We start from the raw sequence: 16,899 nt of genomic DNA, 5'->3' as shown, positions 1-16,899 counted from the left end.
AAAAGAGGCACTAGTGATGCGCTAGTGTCCCTAGCGCCTCTTTTTTACCGCGGACCCTAATTTGCATGTTTGTCCCCCCTGAATCACCCGCTCTCCCATGACCTTTTCTGTATTGGCCTGTCAAAAGGATTGAAGGTAGAACACATCTGTTTTTCTTAACACCTGCAGTGGACTACTATTATGGCAAGTAAAAAGTTAGGTATCTCCCACCACAGAAGCAGCCAGGCCCCATCTATTCCATGTTACTTGACTCATTTTCTTAGTGCAGAAATAAAAGGATGGAGTAAAAAGTAGGAATCACTTGCTAGGAGTCAAGTCATGAAGTTAATACTCCCATTTCAGGCATCTCAAAGCATGGAGATAGCATGAAGTGTGTAACAGTAATCTCTATATACAGCCATTTTCAGCAGTAAAAGCTTGCTGCTGTGGTGGGGGTTTTTTTTTGGTTTTTTTTTTAAGCAATGTTGGAACCTGACACAGGTAAAATGAATGCTAAACACTTTTTACTTTGGCAGGTTGGACCTACCTTGCACCCAGCTCTCCTAACATCAAAGCTTGCTTTCTCCAAGATGAGATACTTGACCCCCATTTAAAAATAAATAAACGAGAGAGAAGTTAATGCACTCGTGTGTCAGTAATGGTGCATCGCTGCAATCCCTCTATACAGCTCAGTTCATTCTTTTTAAGAGACATCTTACAAAAGCTTTTGATGCTTCATGGACAGTGCTGATTTTTCTGCTAGGCAGCACATTTTTGAACTTTCCTGTTTCCCTGTGAAAGGTGGAGGCTGACACTGGCCCTGGTCTTGTACATTTGTTTTTTATAAGAAAATTGCCACTAATCATAAACCTCTTCAAATAGCTGGAGATGAGACCAGAGAAGTCTTTGAAAAACTCATGCACTACAAATTTTTTTGTCCTTTGAAAAGGAATTTGAAGCTGTAAAAACGCCAAGGTAACTTTCATTATGCATGTTAGGAGCAGGTGCAGCTTAGTTGAAATCCTGTTTACAACTAGTATTTCTGTAATCGTTAATGATTTTCATAATCCTCGTTTTGATGTGAGACATGAGGGTAGATTCTACTGGATGCTGGATAATTGGCACATAAAAATGACACTGAATCAACTGTGCTCTGCCTTCCTTATACCATCCTTTTTTTTCTCTGTGCTTTATTTGGATGTTCACAAATAATGAAAATTGCACTAACTGTAAACCCATTCATCACTGGGATTTAATGCTTGCTTGTTGAGAGAGTTGGTTGATATAAGCAGTCGCTCTCCTGCTGAAATAAGAGAACATTTTAACCTGTGCCTTTGTGCTGTCTGTTTTGGGTCATAAAGCCACTGTTTATCTCTGAGGTTCCAGGTAAGAAAGGATGCAATTTGTATACACACAAGTTTAGCTTGACATTAGGGAGTCAGGGAAGTAAGCAGTGGGCCTGTGAAACTTTTGTTTGCAGTTTATTTTTGACTTGGAAGAATTTTAAAACTGGTGACTTAACTATGCTTTTAAAATATTTGAATCAAATGCAAGTGACAGAAGGATGCAAATTGTGTTTGAAGTGCCAGATGATGTGTAGTGTGTAGATGTTAAGGGAAGAAGTCTTTATTTTCAGATCTGTGTTTTTTTTTTGTGGTGGTCTCTTTATTGGAAACCTCATGGCATTTCCTCTGACCTCTGAGCTAGTGGTGAGAGGTGACCTGTAAGGGTGGAGGGAGGCAGTCCCCTGACTCCAATCAAATGTGTTTTGGGTTACTTGCAACACGTAGTCCTGCTGAGTCTCCTGGGAAGGGTAGTATTTTCCTCTTAATTCATGTATGCAGTACATGTGAAAACCCTCTTTCTACACAAGGTGTCAAATGTCTCAGCAACTCTTTTTTTTTTTTTAAGTGCAGCTTAGTTTTTAATTTTGTAAATCAGAAACACTTCAAAATATGTGGGTGTGAGGGCGTGCAGAGCCAGGTAGTCCTGTTTCTTTTAATTCTGCAGTTTCGTTGGGCTACAGTTACATGAGCCTTTTTATTTTCAACTACTGGGAGTTTTCCACTTTTTTTTTTAATGTAATCCATTCGTTGCCATGACCATCACTGGCCAGGGGCTCACTCTGAGTCTGGCCAGAAGGCGCTACTGTTTGGGCAGTGACTGAAACTCCCTTCCTTCACCCTACCCACATGCTGCTGTGACTGCTGCTGCCTTTGCAGGATCCCCAGCCAACATCCTGTCTAACTTCCCAGGGGATGTGCAAGGAGGAGGGAAGTCTCCTGTCATGTGACACTTCTACCATAGGCACCGCTGTCTTCTGTGGCATCCATTCCCTTTCTTTCACCTTTCTCCCTTGTTCTCGCCATCTTTCTCTGCTCAGGCTCTACATTTTTAACTTCATTGCCTTCTCCTTCTTTTCACGCCTCCACAGCTTTTCATATTTCCCAGCTCTCGCCTGTCCCTCCACTTTTCTTCTCTCCTACCTTCCGTGCTTTATCTCCCATCTCCATCTCCACTTCATCCCTCACCTTTAGGCCTTTCTCATCCCTCCACATTTCTTGCCTCTTGTCTCCACCAAACCTCTTCCAGTGGTGGCCACTTCCGATCCTAGATTGTGTATACAGGTATATCGCACGCATATTCATTGTGGATATCCTGGCCTGTTTATGGCTCCTTGCCCCCCCCTGCTCTCTTTCCCTCTTTCCCATTCACTGCCTGCATCTTCTCTCCTTCCCCCAGAATATGCTTCTGCCAGTCTTCCCCCAGTATCTGACCATCTGCCTTCTGCCTACCAGCTGCCTTTCCATAACGATACAGGAGATCAGTAGCCAGGAAGTACTGGCCCATGAGTAGCTTTGAAATTGCTTGTGTTGGCCCAGACAATGCAGAGCAGTAAGCAGTGGGTGGACATGGGCTCCCATTGCTCCTCTTGCTGGGACTTGATGAGTGGTGGCGATGCAGTGATTTGGGTTAAGCAGCCTGGTGAGATACTGGTGGAGGTACGCCTTAGAGAATATTGGCCATGGTCTGGAAAGCGATCCTGGGTCTTTCTCGTAAACTGCCATAGTGCTGGGCGCTGCCATGTTGGGGGACCTGGATTTGATTCCTGGGTTAGTTAGGTCTTTTTGTTTCCTGGACCCAACTGGGGGTTGGGAGTGCTGCAGAGGCAGCATTTGCCGCTCCTGGGTGGAGGGCGTCTTTGCACGGTGGTGACATCTAGTGGCCAGACTTGGGGCTCATGATGCTAGAGTTCTAGAAGGAGCTCTGGCGTATGGTCCCTGGCTAAGGACTGTTGCAATGACTGGGCTAAGTGATGTGGGAGGGCGGGTGGTACGTGAAATTCCCAGGCTGATGCTGGATCCCAGCTCTGGTTTCAAGTGAGCTGGAAGCCCAGGTGAGCAGGAGAAAATTGGTTAAAATAACCATTAAGGAGCAAATTGTCATAGGACCATAAGTATTGGATGCCGTTGTGAAAGGAGAACCAGTTATTGAAAACCAATTTTGTCATGCCTCTGTACATCATTCTTCTGTAAGAAGCAGTTTGCACTCTTTGTACTAGTCTTTAATGCTTAGTTCATGCCTGATTTCCACGCTCTGTAGAATTCTTTTGAACTTGGGATTTGGATTTTAGGTTTCATGACTTGCCTTTTCAAACCTGAACTCTGGGAGACTTGGCTATAGTAGGTGGTTCCCTGCTTACAATCTAAGGGCTTGATTCACCAATGTGCTTTTCCTCATTCTGTGTCTATGGGAAAACAGCTTATTAAATCAAGCCCTAAACATGTTTCTGAGGCAAAGGCGGGTAAAGTGACTTACCCAAGGTGACAAGGAGCATCTGTGGGATTTGAACCCTGGCTTCCATAAGCTCTAAGCCACTCTTCCTTTTCCCTAGTTTGTAATAGATCAGTGGTCCCCCAACCCTGTCCTGGGGGCCCACCAGCCAGTCAGGTTTTCAGGACATCCACGATGAATATGCATGAGAGAAAATTTGCATGCGCTGCCTCCATAACATGCAAATTTTCCCTCATGCAAATTTGTGGATATCCTGAAAACCCGACTGGCTGGTGGGCCCCCAGGACAGGGTTGGGGACCACTGTAATAGATGTAATAAACCAATACATGTGACTTTTGGGTGACTTGCCCATTTGTCTGTCAAAAGTCCACAGCTTTTATCCTGGTATGTTCTAAAGCCTCTTCAGGTTCACAAGATGTATTACAACAGTCTAGCTTCATCTTGATGTTCCCACCACATCTTGTTTTTGAGAGAGAAACTGCCTAGGTAGTCTGTCTAGTACCATCTGTTCAATATTTTAAACTGTGTTCTTTAATTTTAGCTTCTCTGCAAGATATCTGAGTACTGGCTAGAAAGCCTTCCCACTGTTCATCTCAGATCATCATTTTATATTGTTTTTGGGCACATCATCCTTGGGAACGCATCAAAGGCAGAGGACGAGAGAGGTTTCAAAGTCATGTACTAGAAGGGGTTAGTGATGGGCAAACCCTCCTGTTAAGGTAGAAAGTACGTGGCTTATCGCAAACATTTGTACCTGCAGTGAGTTGGGTTTTAAGTGAGGTGTGCTGTACGTAACTGCCTTAGAGAAACAGATTATCTCCTGTCTTAACAAGAATTAAAGGAAGTATTTACCGATTTTAGGCCATAGGTGGTGGTAGAAGTATTGGATCAGGGCAGAAACTGAGTGGGTCCAGCCAGTATCGGGCACTCTGAAAGCTCAGTCTGCGATGACCTTGAGCTTAACCAAAGGGGGGCTCCCTTGTGTGCTGGGGCCCTAGATGGGAGTCCTGCTCGCTTGTCTTTCTCTCTCAAATGCCACATCTGCATTAGGCAGTCAAAGCTCCTTTATTTGGCATGTAAGAGTCTGTTTTCAGCAAGTTCTGCAGCACAGTCTTCAAAATACACAGCTAAACATCTGTTAAATTTTGTATGCTGTGGCATTTTTTTTCCAGAGCCTATAAATGGGGAACCAGAATTCAGACACAATACCAGTGTTTTTCAGTCTGGGACTTCAAGGTGTCAGAGTTCCAGTAAAATATTGCAGAGCAGAAACTGAACAGTTTTATCCTAACAAATGGAACTGAAAGCATGCAAATTTTATGAAGTCATAATTGCAACCAAAGAACTTCTTCTTTTTTTTTTTTTTTTTTGGAGTGAGGGACCCATGATGTAAATCTGTGGGGGTTTTTTCACCATAATTTATCTATAAAATATTCTACAAACTTGCAACATCTCCATTATTGTACAATATCACTGGACCAGATCCTAGCACACTGAATAGTAAAATTGTTCAGGTCTCTTGCTAGCTGCAGAATGTCAGCTTGTTAATGCAGTTAATAAGGAGTTTTACAAAAAAAAAAAGGTTGGAAGGGGATATATATATTTTTTAATAGCATTATAAATGAACACCAGCTGTCCTCATTAACAGACAAGGTGAAAAAAAAGAGGGAAAATTGTACTAACCAATGAAGAGAGACTTGTCTGGCTAATCGGAGGTTGTCTTGAATGGCCAATCAAGAGCTAGCTTACATGTGAAGATGTCCTAGCAAGCACAGATTGTGCAGTACCTTCTGCTGCTGCCGCCACCATTCTACCCTGGATAGGATTCTGCTGAGGTTTACAATTAGCAGGGAGACGAGGGCAGGCAGAGCGGAGGAGAATATATGACAAGGCTGTGGATGATCGGCAGTGCCAGAAGTGGAAACTGTACAAAGCCAAGAGAAGTAATGCAGAAGAAAAGCTAACCAGACAGACTTGAAAAAGGTACACCTGTGTGTTTATGGGATTTAAAAAAAAAAATTTTTTTGTCCATGTGTCTGGGTTTGGGGATCAGAAAACCGAGAAACCAGTGAACCTGTCTTGTCTGTGCAGTGATGGGAGGGATTAATTGTATTGTTAGTAGACACACCAAAGCAGAATGTGGGAAGGTGAAAAAAAGTGACTGAAAATACCTCCATCAGATTCAGGTTTAGGTGTTTTTGTTTTTGGCAGTATCTTTTAAAGTAGCTGCAGAAGAAAATAGGTTGTGGTTTGCTTTCTGCTTATACACATTTGGCAAGGTTAATGGTTCACCATAACTAGATTCATTTCTTTGATATGATCTGATTTATTTTTTTATTTTTTTTGCATCCTTATGAGAAACTCGGGGGAAGGGGCCAGCATTTGTTTGTAAAGCAAATTGTAATAGAAATGAGGGAAGTACTGACAGTTTTGCAACTTCTGCCAGCATCCTCCTATTTAACTCTGTCCTTGAGTTAAATAGGAGGATGCTTTATGGACATCTATGCTTAGATCAAAGAAAAAAAAATACCATAAATCTTATTCTGTGTGGTGGTCATCTCTCTGATTGGGAAAGCTGCATCCTTTGAGGATTGGCTTGTTTAGAAAAAAAATGTTCGCCCTGGAGGCATAAAATGGGAAGATAAACATTTTCTTCCCATTGTGTGCCAAGGGGGCAAATCCTTTCTAGGGCCCCCTTGAGAATAGGGAGAATCCTAAAGTGTAATTAACCTGTTAGTAAAACAGGAAATCATTGGGAATTAGCTTTAGTGTGGAGAAGCTTGCAGTATTAAACCACATGTGTGATAGCAATGTTGCTGTGACCTTGGCTGCAAATAAAAAAAAAAAAAAATTGAGGTGCACAGATCAATTTAACACTTTATTGCTTTTTAGAAATGTGCAGCAGATTTATTTACTTTGTGCTAGTTAAGCATTCCTCTGTTCCATGAAAGTGCTATAATTCAAATTCAATATAATTTTTTAAAATCTATCTAGTTATATTAAGAGGAAAGCAGTGGATCTGTTCAGCGCTACATTTTTACATGAAAGTCTTGATTTACAAAGTACCTATTTATTGAAACCTTACTCCTTAGGATTTTGTAGCTCAGAACTGTCAATTAGTCATGCTTACCATACATTTTAATTGGATTTTGCTTAATATGTTAGTCTTTAAAGTAATGTGCATGTTGACAAAGGGAGACTATAGTAATAGTGTATGCAGTCCATTAGTTAGTACAGGGGAGTATTAATCTACATGTTTGTTTTTTTTAATCCCATGCTCTCCTAATGCTAGATGCAGAATAATTTCTGTACCTTTTCTTGGAATATTTTCCAGATCAGCTGAAAAGGTTTTTCTACTTACTCCAATGGTATTTTCTCATAGAGATCACTATCAGATTGCTGAATTAAGCAACTCATATTTAAAAGTAGGCTAAATGTGTTAGGTAATTGAACTGTAGCATCGGTCCACACTGTTCTGTTTTAATGTACAGTGGAGTGCATTCAGATGTATATTGATGGACCATTTGGGTCTTTATCTGCTGTCATTAACTGTTATGTTAAAGGTCTTAATCTGCTGTTTGGTGTCCCCACCACCACCATCCAATCTGGTTCTGCCTCCTGCCATGCACTGCATGACCTGATAGCTTCTCCTTGTGTGTTAGATGTCTGGTGTCTTCCAGCACGCTTGCTTCTGTACAGGGTCATCCCTGCAGCATGCGGTCATTATGCACACACACACTTACCTTCGTGACTAAACTTTGTATGCAGCTTCTGCCTGATGTAGCAATAGCACTTTTAACTGCTTTTCTCTCACAAATGACCAATAATTTTTATCATGTAGGTTGCTGTTAGAGGGTATACTGTACTCCCTTCAAGCAGCCAGCTGTTCTATTGTAGGTAAGAGGTGGGATTAGAGGAGAAAATGCAACTTTATTGAAGCACACAAAGATTTTAGAATTTCAATAGCTTTGTCATTTAATATACCTGGGAGTAATGGGAAATGAGAATATATTCATGGTAGTCATAAACTATATAAATAAATAAAAATTCAAAAAATGAATTGAAATACTGGTTAAAATAGATAAAGCTAAAAAATCACAATGTCAAAAGTATAACTTTTACATTTTAAAGGTGAAATCTAAATTTAGGTATAAAAATAGTTTGACACTGAGCTTGGTTCAAGGATGTAGATAGCAAAATCCCAGTAGATGTGGTTTCCCATATTTCCTCCAAGAGGTTCCTCAATGATTCTGTAGCAAATTGTGAAGATTTCAGATGAGATTATCTCCAATGTAGGAGCAAACTAGTATACCATTACTGCATGTTAATACAGTATGTGGTGAAAGCTTTTAAAGTCTGAAACTTTTCCAACTTTATAGCCACAAATGGGTTGAATTAACACGTTTGAAACTTCTGAGCAGTAATACCAATCCACAAGGTTTCAGCCTGGTTAGAGCAATAGGCTTGGACAAGTCATTTTGCCCTCTGTTGCCCCAGGTACAAGCTTGATGAATAAGGCATGAAGGCATTTTCCCATAGTCAGAATGGTAGTCATGCCTTAAGTGAATCAAGCCTTTAAATTGTAACCCTTCTGGGGCAGAGGCTTACTCTACTATATCTGAATTTTAACTTGCCTTGAGAACAGGTTTGGAGAAGTGAGTGAATAACCCTTAATCCCTCTTCATCCAGGCAGGCCAGTCTACACAGTTTGATATAGGCAGTATAAAAAAAAAAATCTGTAAAGTAGGTAATGCACTCCAGCCAGCAGATGGGAGACTGAGATAAATTGACTTGCTGATGTCATTATGGTACTGCACAGACAGCCTGCCAATATTATCAGTCTTCAGCAGATGGTGACCATCAGCCCAGACAGGTTGGCTGATGGGCTCCTCAGGTGATAGCCAGACTCCCTTCCTCAGTTGAACAGGCAGTCGTTGAGTTACAGCCAAATTGCTTCCAGCTGAAGTAGGTAGCCTTTGGCTCAAATACTGTTCTCACTTCCTCTGTGTTCCCTCTGCATGCAACACGTTTCTATTCTCCAGTCAGGATGGTATAGGATGGCTGCAGCAAGCATTCTGGGAACCTTTTTTTTGGGGGGGGGGGAGATTCAGCTTGTGACTAAGAACGGCAGTGAGACTCAAAGTGAAAGTGGCACTCTCTTGAACTGGGAGCGGCATTGCATCTCCTTAGGGCATCTGTTTTCGGGAGGCGGCAAAGTTGGCCGTGCGGTTACCGTGCAGCAGACAGCTGCCATTTTAGGCTGCAGCAGGGCTGCATGTGTTAGTAATGGTGTCAGGCAGTACGCATGGGAAGAGGCTTCCACTGTGCTCTACCTACCATGGGTGAGCAGTGTAGACCTCTTTCTCCCTTAGGTTGTGCCATAAATGCTTTAAGGACTAGGAGCATTCCATGAAGTTGACATGTGGCACATTTAAAACTAATTGGAGAAAGTTCTTTTTTACTCAATGCACAATTAAACTTTGGAATTTGTTGCCAGGGGATGTGCTTTGTGCAGTTAGTGTAGCTGGGTTTAAAAAAAGGATTGGATGAGTTCTTGGAGGAGACGTCCATTTCCTGCTATTAATTAAGTTGACTTTGAAAATAGCCACTGCTATTACTAGCAACAGACTTAGTTTTTGGGTACTTGCCAGGTTCTTATGGCCTGGATTGGCCATTGTTGGAGACAGGATGCTGGGCTTGATGTACCCTTGGTCTGACCCAGTATGGCATGTTATGTTAGAGGGAACTGTCTCCAGAAAATTTTCCTCCCACAGGGGCCTCTTCCTGTGGGTTGGAGAGGCAAGCATATGGAACACCTGTCAAGTGGGGGAACTCGTTGAATTCTCCTCCCCCCCGGCTGCCAAGAGGGAGAGGACTGATCCTCTCCACACCTGTTGCCTGTATCCACAGGAGCTATGGGCATTGGTTGAGACTATCTTGTCCAATCCCATGTTGTCAGCAATGGATCTGGCTTCCTTTACATGGGTAGAATTTTTTTTAAATGCAGGCATTTTACAGAGGACAGGAAAGGCTGTGTGCAAGGCCTAAAGAAAAACACCAGGAGAGGTCACTCTCACTGAGAAGCAGGAAACACTCAAGTCCTTCCTCTCCCCCTCCAAGGCATAACGAGCAGTGGAGGAGAGGGTGGGGACTGGGTGGAAGAAGGCCATGCTTTCTTGGGTGACTCCTTCAGGGAATTTGACTCTTCTCCAGTTGAGTTGGGAGAAGTAGCCTTGGGTGAAATCCTGTTGGACTTGGAGCCGCACAGAACTATGCTGTGGCTATTCCATTGGGACAAATTACCAGGCTTGTCTCAGATGCTGAAAGCACTGGGAATGGAGGCAGTCGACACAGATTCAACAAAGTCACTGAAGGAGGACTCTTATTTTGGTCAGTTTGCAAGAAGCATTGCTTTTTTCCCTCTTCATGAAGCAGTCCAAGAGCTGGCTGATTTGGAGTGGAGTGCACCAGAGAAACTTTAAGGGGGTTCTGGCCCTGGTGGGAATTTAACCCCTGTTCCCTAAGGCAAGGGATTAGTTTAGTTTCCTAAAAGTCAATACCCTAGTGTCCAGTTACTTAGAGGACCGTGATTCTGGTGGAAGATGGGGCTGCTTTGAAGGATGCTCAGGTTAGAATTAAAGCTATCCTGAAGCAAGACTGAAGTGATGGCCATGAATTTGCAGGTGTCTACTTTCTGCATGGTAGTGCAGAGCAAGTTTGCATTCAACCTAGGATGTTCAGGAAGTATTAGGAGCGAATGGGCCTTACTTAGAGCCAGGAGCTGCTTCTTTGGCAGATGCAGGCTATGATTTTGCATCAGAAGCCAGTCCTGCACAAAAATCCAGATCAGTTTTGTCTTAATCTTTGGCAGGGTTTGGCTGAGTCATGGCTATTCCTCTGGCGGTAAGAGCTCAAATGTTCCACATCCTTAGATTGTTAATCTGGAGAGTTTGAGGATTGGTTCAGGGAGCTAATGGGGTACCCTTGATCTTAGAAGGTTTGGTTGAGGGAGGAGGAATAGCCTAGTGGTTAGAGCAGTGGACTATGAACCAGGAGACCAGGGTTCAAGTCCTGTCGCTCCTTGTGACCTTGGGCAAGTCACTTTACCCTCCATTGCCTCAGGTACAAACTTAGATTGTAAGCCCTCTGGGGATAGAAAAATACCTACAGTACCTGAATGTAAACCGGTGTGATATCTCGATTGAGATTGAATGTCAGTATATAAAAATAATAAATACTTTTTTTATTTGGCTCTCAGTACACTCAAAGTGCAGCTTTTTGCTTTGACTTGATATAGAGACAGGTTCAAGGCAAACCTCTTTGCATCCAGACAGTGCTAGATTTTTGAGGGGGTTAAATACATTCGACCACCATTGCGTATTCTGGTACCACTCTGGGATCTGAATCTGGCTTTGTCCTTTTTGCCTACCTTTCATTCCCTTTGACAGCTTTCTGTGCATTTGCTAACTAGGAAGACTGTTCCTGGTTGCTGTGTTTGAGGAGGATTTCAGAATTACAGGCTTTTAGTTTCAAGAGCCTTTTTATTTTGGGGGGTAGGGGAGTTATGTTTTGAGTACACCCATCATTACTCCAAATTTAAAGTATAGTACAGTCCAAAAAACAGGTTATCAAATCCATCATAAGGTTAAAAATCTACAATCCAGTTGTGTCAAACACATCAACTACATATTCATCTGATAATCATTCAAGCACTCAGTTGCTAAGAAAAATGCACCCAGATATACTTTTTTCATCCCATTCCAGAGAATGTCCTTTGACAGGAGAAACAAAATAAAAATAAGATAAAACAAGTAAATACAAAAGTTTAAAAAGGGCATGCTATACATTTATGGCTTTGCCTTGAAATGTCTAATCACCGGCTCGAACACCAGCTTGAATAAATTAATCTTCCAATGAATCCTGGCAGAGAGCAACTCCACTTCCACCCATTTACAAAGTTCCTCAGACTGTCCAAAGGCAATCAGTTTCATAATAGAGCAGTAACCTCTCCCTCATCTTTAAGGACTTCAGACTCTAGGGTCATCAGGAACATCCAAGGAGAACACTGCCTGGACTGCATCTTTAATTTCCTTCCAATACCCTTTAATGACAGGACCAAAATATAAGATACGGGACTATGACCCAACATGTCCACACATCCTCCAGCAAAGATCTGACTGATCTGCATTCTTTGCCTTCAAACGGGTCTGAACATAAGTCTGTAGCATTATTCTGTATTGCTGTTCAACTCTGTTAAGAGTGAGAGCACTTCCACAGATCCTCCCACAAATTGATCCCACTCCGCTTCCTCCAACCGTTTGCCCAATTCATCCTCCCAAGCTAGTAAACCCTGTGAGTTTATCTTTAGCCCACTGAATATTCTGTTCAACCAACCCATTCCTCTTTTATCAATAAAAATTGTGTTCTCAAATATATTAAATTTAAAGGGATGGAATGGGGACAAAAACATTTTATGCCCTACTCTAATTTGCTCCATAAAACTCACAGAAGCCCGGGAACAGAGCCAGTTTAGCACACCATTTTTTTTTTTTTAATTTTCCCACTCTGAATCCTAGGTGTGTCTTATGGTCAGGTGCGTCTTATGGAGTGAAAAATAGGGTAAATAGGCATATATATATTGAAAAGCACCGGTCCAAGTACAGATCCCTGACAGACTCCACTGTATCTTTTTCCACTGGGAAAATTGCCTATTTACCCTATTATTTATATATATATATATATATATATATATATATATATATATATTTGTTCAAAATCTTAAATCTCTGAAAGTTCTTCACCGATTTCTTTGAAATTTTGACACAACGTTGCATTCCAATACATGCGTGTTTTTATATACCTATATTATATAGATGTCACACCTGTGACAAGTAAAACCCATGTTTTTTTGGAAAAACAGCACCATCTGTTGGACGTTAAAGTAACACACACTATCTACAATATAAATGGGCTCTGACCAGACCGCAAATGCGCAGTACAAAGCAGCTCTACCGCGCATGTGCGGACCATAGAGCTCTGCGCTCCGTGCTGGGTGTCAGAGGGGAGGAGGAAAGGGCAGATGAGTCGCTGCTCTGAGAAACGGCTCAGCCCGTTCCTCCGCTGGGGAAGGGGGGGGGAGGGAGTTGGGACGGCCGAAGCAGAGCTAATGCGCATTGTGAAATTAAACCAGACTGAGCCACGGCAACGCGTGGCCGGGCACAGTTGGTGTGTGTATGTATGTGTGTGTGTGTGTGTGTATATGTGTATATGTGTGTGTGAGATCTGGAAAGGAATATGACGAGTGAGGTTATCAAATTTGTGGATGATACAAAATTATTCAGAGTTGTTAAATCACAAGCAGACTGTGATACATTGCAGGAGGACCTTGCAAGACTGGAAGATTGGGCATCCAAATGGCAGATGAAATTTAATGTGGACAAGTGCAAGGTGTTGCATATAGGGAAAAATAACCCTTGCTGTAGTTACACGATGTTAGGTTCCATGTTAGGAGCTACCACCCAGGAAGAAAATCTAGGCATCATAGTGGACAATACTTTAAAATCATCAGCTCAGTGTGCTGCAGCAGTCAAAAGAGCAAACAGAATGTTAGGAATTATTAGGAAGGGAATGGTTAATAAAACGGAAAATGTCATAATGCCACTATATCACTCTATGGTGAAACTGCACCTTGAATTCTGTGTACAGTTCTGGTCGCTGCATCTCAAAGATATAGTCGTGATGGAGAAGGTACAGAGAAGGGCAACCAAAATGATAAAGGGGATGGAACAGCTCCCCTATGAAAGGCTGAAGAGGTTAGGGCTGTTCAGCTTGGAGAAGAGATGGCTGAGGGGGGATATAATAGAGGTCTTTAAGATCATGAGAGGTCTTGAACGAGTAGATATGAATCGGTTATTTACACTTTTGAATATTAGGACTAGGGGGCATTCTATGAAGTTAGCACATTTAAGACTAATCTGAATTCTTTTTCACTCAACGCACAATTAAGCTCTGGAATTTGTTGCCAGAGGATGTTAGTGTAGCTGGGTTCAAAAAAAGGTTTGGATAAGTTTTTGGAGGAGAAGTCCATTAACTGCTATTAATCAAGTTTTACTTAGGGAATAGCCACTGCTATTAATTGCATCAGTAGCATGGGATCTTCTTAGTGTTTGGGTAATTGCCAGGTTCTTGTGGCCTGGTTTGGCCTCTGTTGGAAACAGGATGCTGGGCTTGAGGGATCCTTGGTGTGGCCCAGCATGGCAAGTTCTTATGTTCTTAATATACCTTCCGGTTGGAAGCGCTGGCGGTCTCCAGCTCTATCAATCGGTCAGGGGAATCCTGTTTCACTAATTCATTGATCGTCAGTACACATATATCCATAACAGCTTTTGCAAGGAAGATTATTGAGTTGCTTCACTTCCTGTGGGGGTATATGTACCCGTGCTGACGTCAGATCCGTCTCCAACTGCTAGCACGAGCACACTATACCCATTCGTTCTGAGTCCATCTGTCTACACTAAGGAAAAGGAGATTATCCGGTAAGTAATCTCAGCATTTTTTTTTTCTTTTGAAGGAGGGTGAAATATAAATATAAATTTTACTTAGTGTCTGTTCTATTAGCTGATCTTTGTTCCTTTAGGTCAAAACAGTGTACTGAAATGGGAGAGGAGATTCATTATACTTTAAGGAGTCCAAACCCCTCCATCCTCACAAAACAAAACTATAAAATTTTTTATTTGTGTTGCAATTAACCATTGCTTAACACAAGCAATAAAATCCAGCGAAAACCCATATTAAATCTTTTTCCATTGCAAAAAGGCTGCCAAGCAGCCACATATACATAACACAACACACATACCCACAAATCATTCAACAGCAACAAATTCAGTAATACGATTATTAAATATTAAATCTAAGCTGTATCATCTGCAGTATTAAGTTTTTGCCGTGGCACTTTCATTGCAAAACTCTTCGAAGCCTGAGCATAAATCTTTAATTTTGTATTCATTAACTTGGCTTCCAGTTCAATATCTTTCCATTCTAGCATATACGTCTACCAGACTTCATTGGGTGGAGCATCATCTTTGAGCCAGAAATGCTCTATGCACAACTTAGGAAGTAAGAGAGCTATCTGGGCAAATTTAGAGCACCCCCAAGACAAAAGTGCTGTCAAAGCTCATTCTAACACAAACTCTCCTTGGAAAGGTAACTTCAAACCAAGATAACACTGTCCCAGAAATCATAATTTCACATAACACAAAATGTGAGTGTTTGCCTTTATAAGTCATGTTGAGAAGTAGAAATACCCATCTGAAAGGCCTAATTTAGTGCATAACTTCTGACATATTCTGTACCAGGGCAGAGGAAGGATTTTTTGATTGGGGGCGGCAACAAACATCCACCCCCCCCTGCTACCAATGCCAATTTCTTATTTTGTTTAGTCATTCTTTCTTACATACATTCTTTGCATAAACCATGGAATAAAGTTGTTCATTCCCAGAACAAACAATAAAATGCTTGATATCTGACAACCAGTCATAGTGGTAAAGGAGAAAATTTAAAAAAAAACAACCCAGAATTACTGTATTAGTACTAAGTGACTATTCTGTACTTTATTTGGAGAGAGAAAAAGGATAAAGAAAATGTGCCTTAAAGATACAGAAATTGCCCTAATTCTTTGGGTACCAGTTGCCTGATTAAAAAGTGATAGATAGAAACATGATGGCCTGTCTACTCTGCCCATCCACATCTACTCGGCTCTACAATCCCTATTAATCAGATGCCCTGGGCATGCCCCATGCTTTCTTGAATTCAGATTGTCCTTCACACCACCATCTCCACAGGTACTGCCCATGTATTCGCTACCCTCTCTGTAAGAAATATTTAGATGACTCCTTAGTTTAACCCTTGCTGAGAGAGAGACTGCATCCCACCCTCTCTCCTCCTGGCTTTTAATCACTTGGGAGAGAAGATGAGGGAGAGGACACAGCTCAGTGCTTGCCTAACAGGAAAGCAGTTCTCCCTGTCTTCATACAGCAAGTGGTGCTGGGGAGAGGAGGAGCCACTTGAGGAACTGGACATTGTGTTCAGTCGGGGCTTACGACCAGACATTGTACAATGGCCACCTAAAATTGGACTTTGTGGTCCAAAACCAGGCCATTGGCAATCCTACCTTCCAGCCTTCACTCTCCAAAAGGGCACTTTCAAGGCACTGGGTTGAAGCTGAGCACCCATCCTCAATGCCCCTGCTGTAGCTTATCCTTTCGCAGAGATTCCAATTTACAAAGGCAGGTGAGCTCTGCTGTGGGAAGATGAGAGGGCACTGGCTATGCCCCTCTGTCTCACTCAGCAGCTTGCACAGGCAGAGTTGCAGGTCGGGGTAGGGGGGGCAAGAAGGGCAGTGTGCTGGTGCTTTCTGTGCTCGCAGTTTTCATTAGTTCCTGAGCCCGATGACCATATGTCTGCTCAAACATCAGGGCGTACAAGAAGTCTGCCTCAATTTTGCCACTGATGCTGTAGCACTGATGCTTCTCAAGGAGTTGTCTAGAGGAAAGCAGTTCTCACCTTTCTCACCGTTTTATTTCCTCCGTTTAATATAATTGCAGTGATAATTAAATGTTATAATGGGGGAATGGCACCTTGGTTCAAAAATAAAAGCTGCTGCTTTGATGCCTCATTTGTATTAATATTGGCATTTGCAGTACAGATGGGAAAACTTTTTAGGGAACATTATCTCAGTTATAAAGCAGGAAAATTATTTTTGGACTGATTTTTAACAGGCTTTTGCAAAGGGGCTGCACTTTTCAGCTTGCCAGAAAATTAAAATACATTGGGGAAAATATATGCGGGACACATAGCATAGGTTAGCCATGCTTTTTCCCTCATTCCCCCTCTTGGGTTCCCAGCAAACTCAGCCTGTGTGGTAGGAAGCAGATCCTAGTTGCTGGTTCCCTCTCTCTCCACAGGTCCTAGGACGACCAAAACCTCAACCACCAGTACTATAGCTAATATTCTTCACTGACTTATTTTATCCCAGCTTCCAGGTTTTATGAACAACTATCAAATCCTGCTTGATTCCATATGTTCCAAGCTGTAATCTTAAATTGTCCGCACATGGGCTATTAGTT

General features: G+C 42.1%; 1 protein-coding gene across 3 annotated transcripts in view; it reads left to right on the top strand.

Annotated features, from left to right (window-relative positions):
• OSBPL1A (oxysterol binding protein like 1A) overlaps positions 1-16,899 on the top strand; it is a 546,359-nt gene that overhangs the window by 271,458 nt on the left and 258,002 nt on the right. The window contains exon 1 of one of the 3 annotated variants that reach the window (XM_029591149.1): positions 5,610-5,758. The exons of the other annotated variants lie outside the window; for them this stretch is intronic. The gene's annotated coding sequence lies outside the window, so the exon portion shown is untranslated. Of the gene's footprint in view, positions 1-5,609; positions 5,759-16,899 lie in introns of those variants that run through there. 3 annotated transcript variants of the gene reach the window in all.

The sequence above is a fragment of the Rhinatrema bivittatum genome, chromosome 2 (genome assembly GCF_901001135.1).
Source record: "Rhinatrema bivittatum chromosome 2, aRhiBiv1.1, whole genome shotgun sequence".
NCBI classification, from domain to species: Eukaryota; Metazoa; Chordata; class Amphibia; order Gymnophiona; family Rhinatrematidae; genus Rhinatrema; species Rhinatrema bivittatum.
The sequence above is the reverse complement of the archived record's forward strand: the minus strand, read 5'-3'. Positions and strand labels throughout refer to the sequence as shown.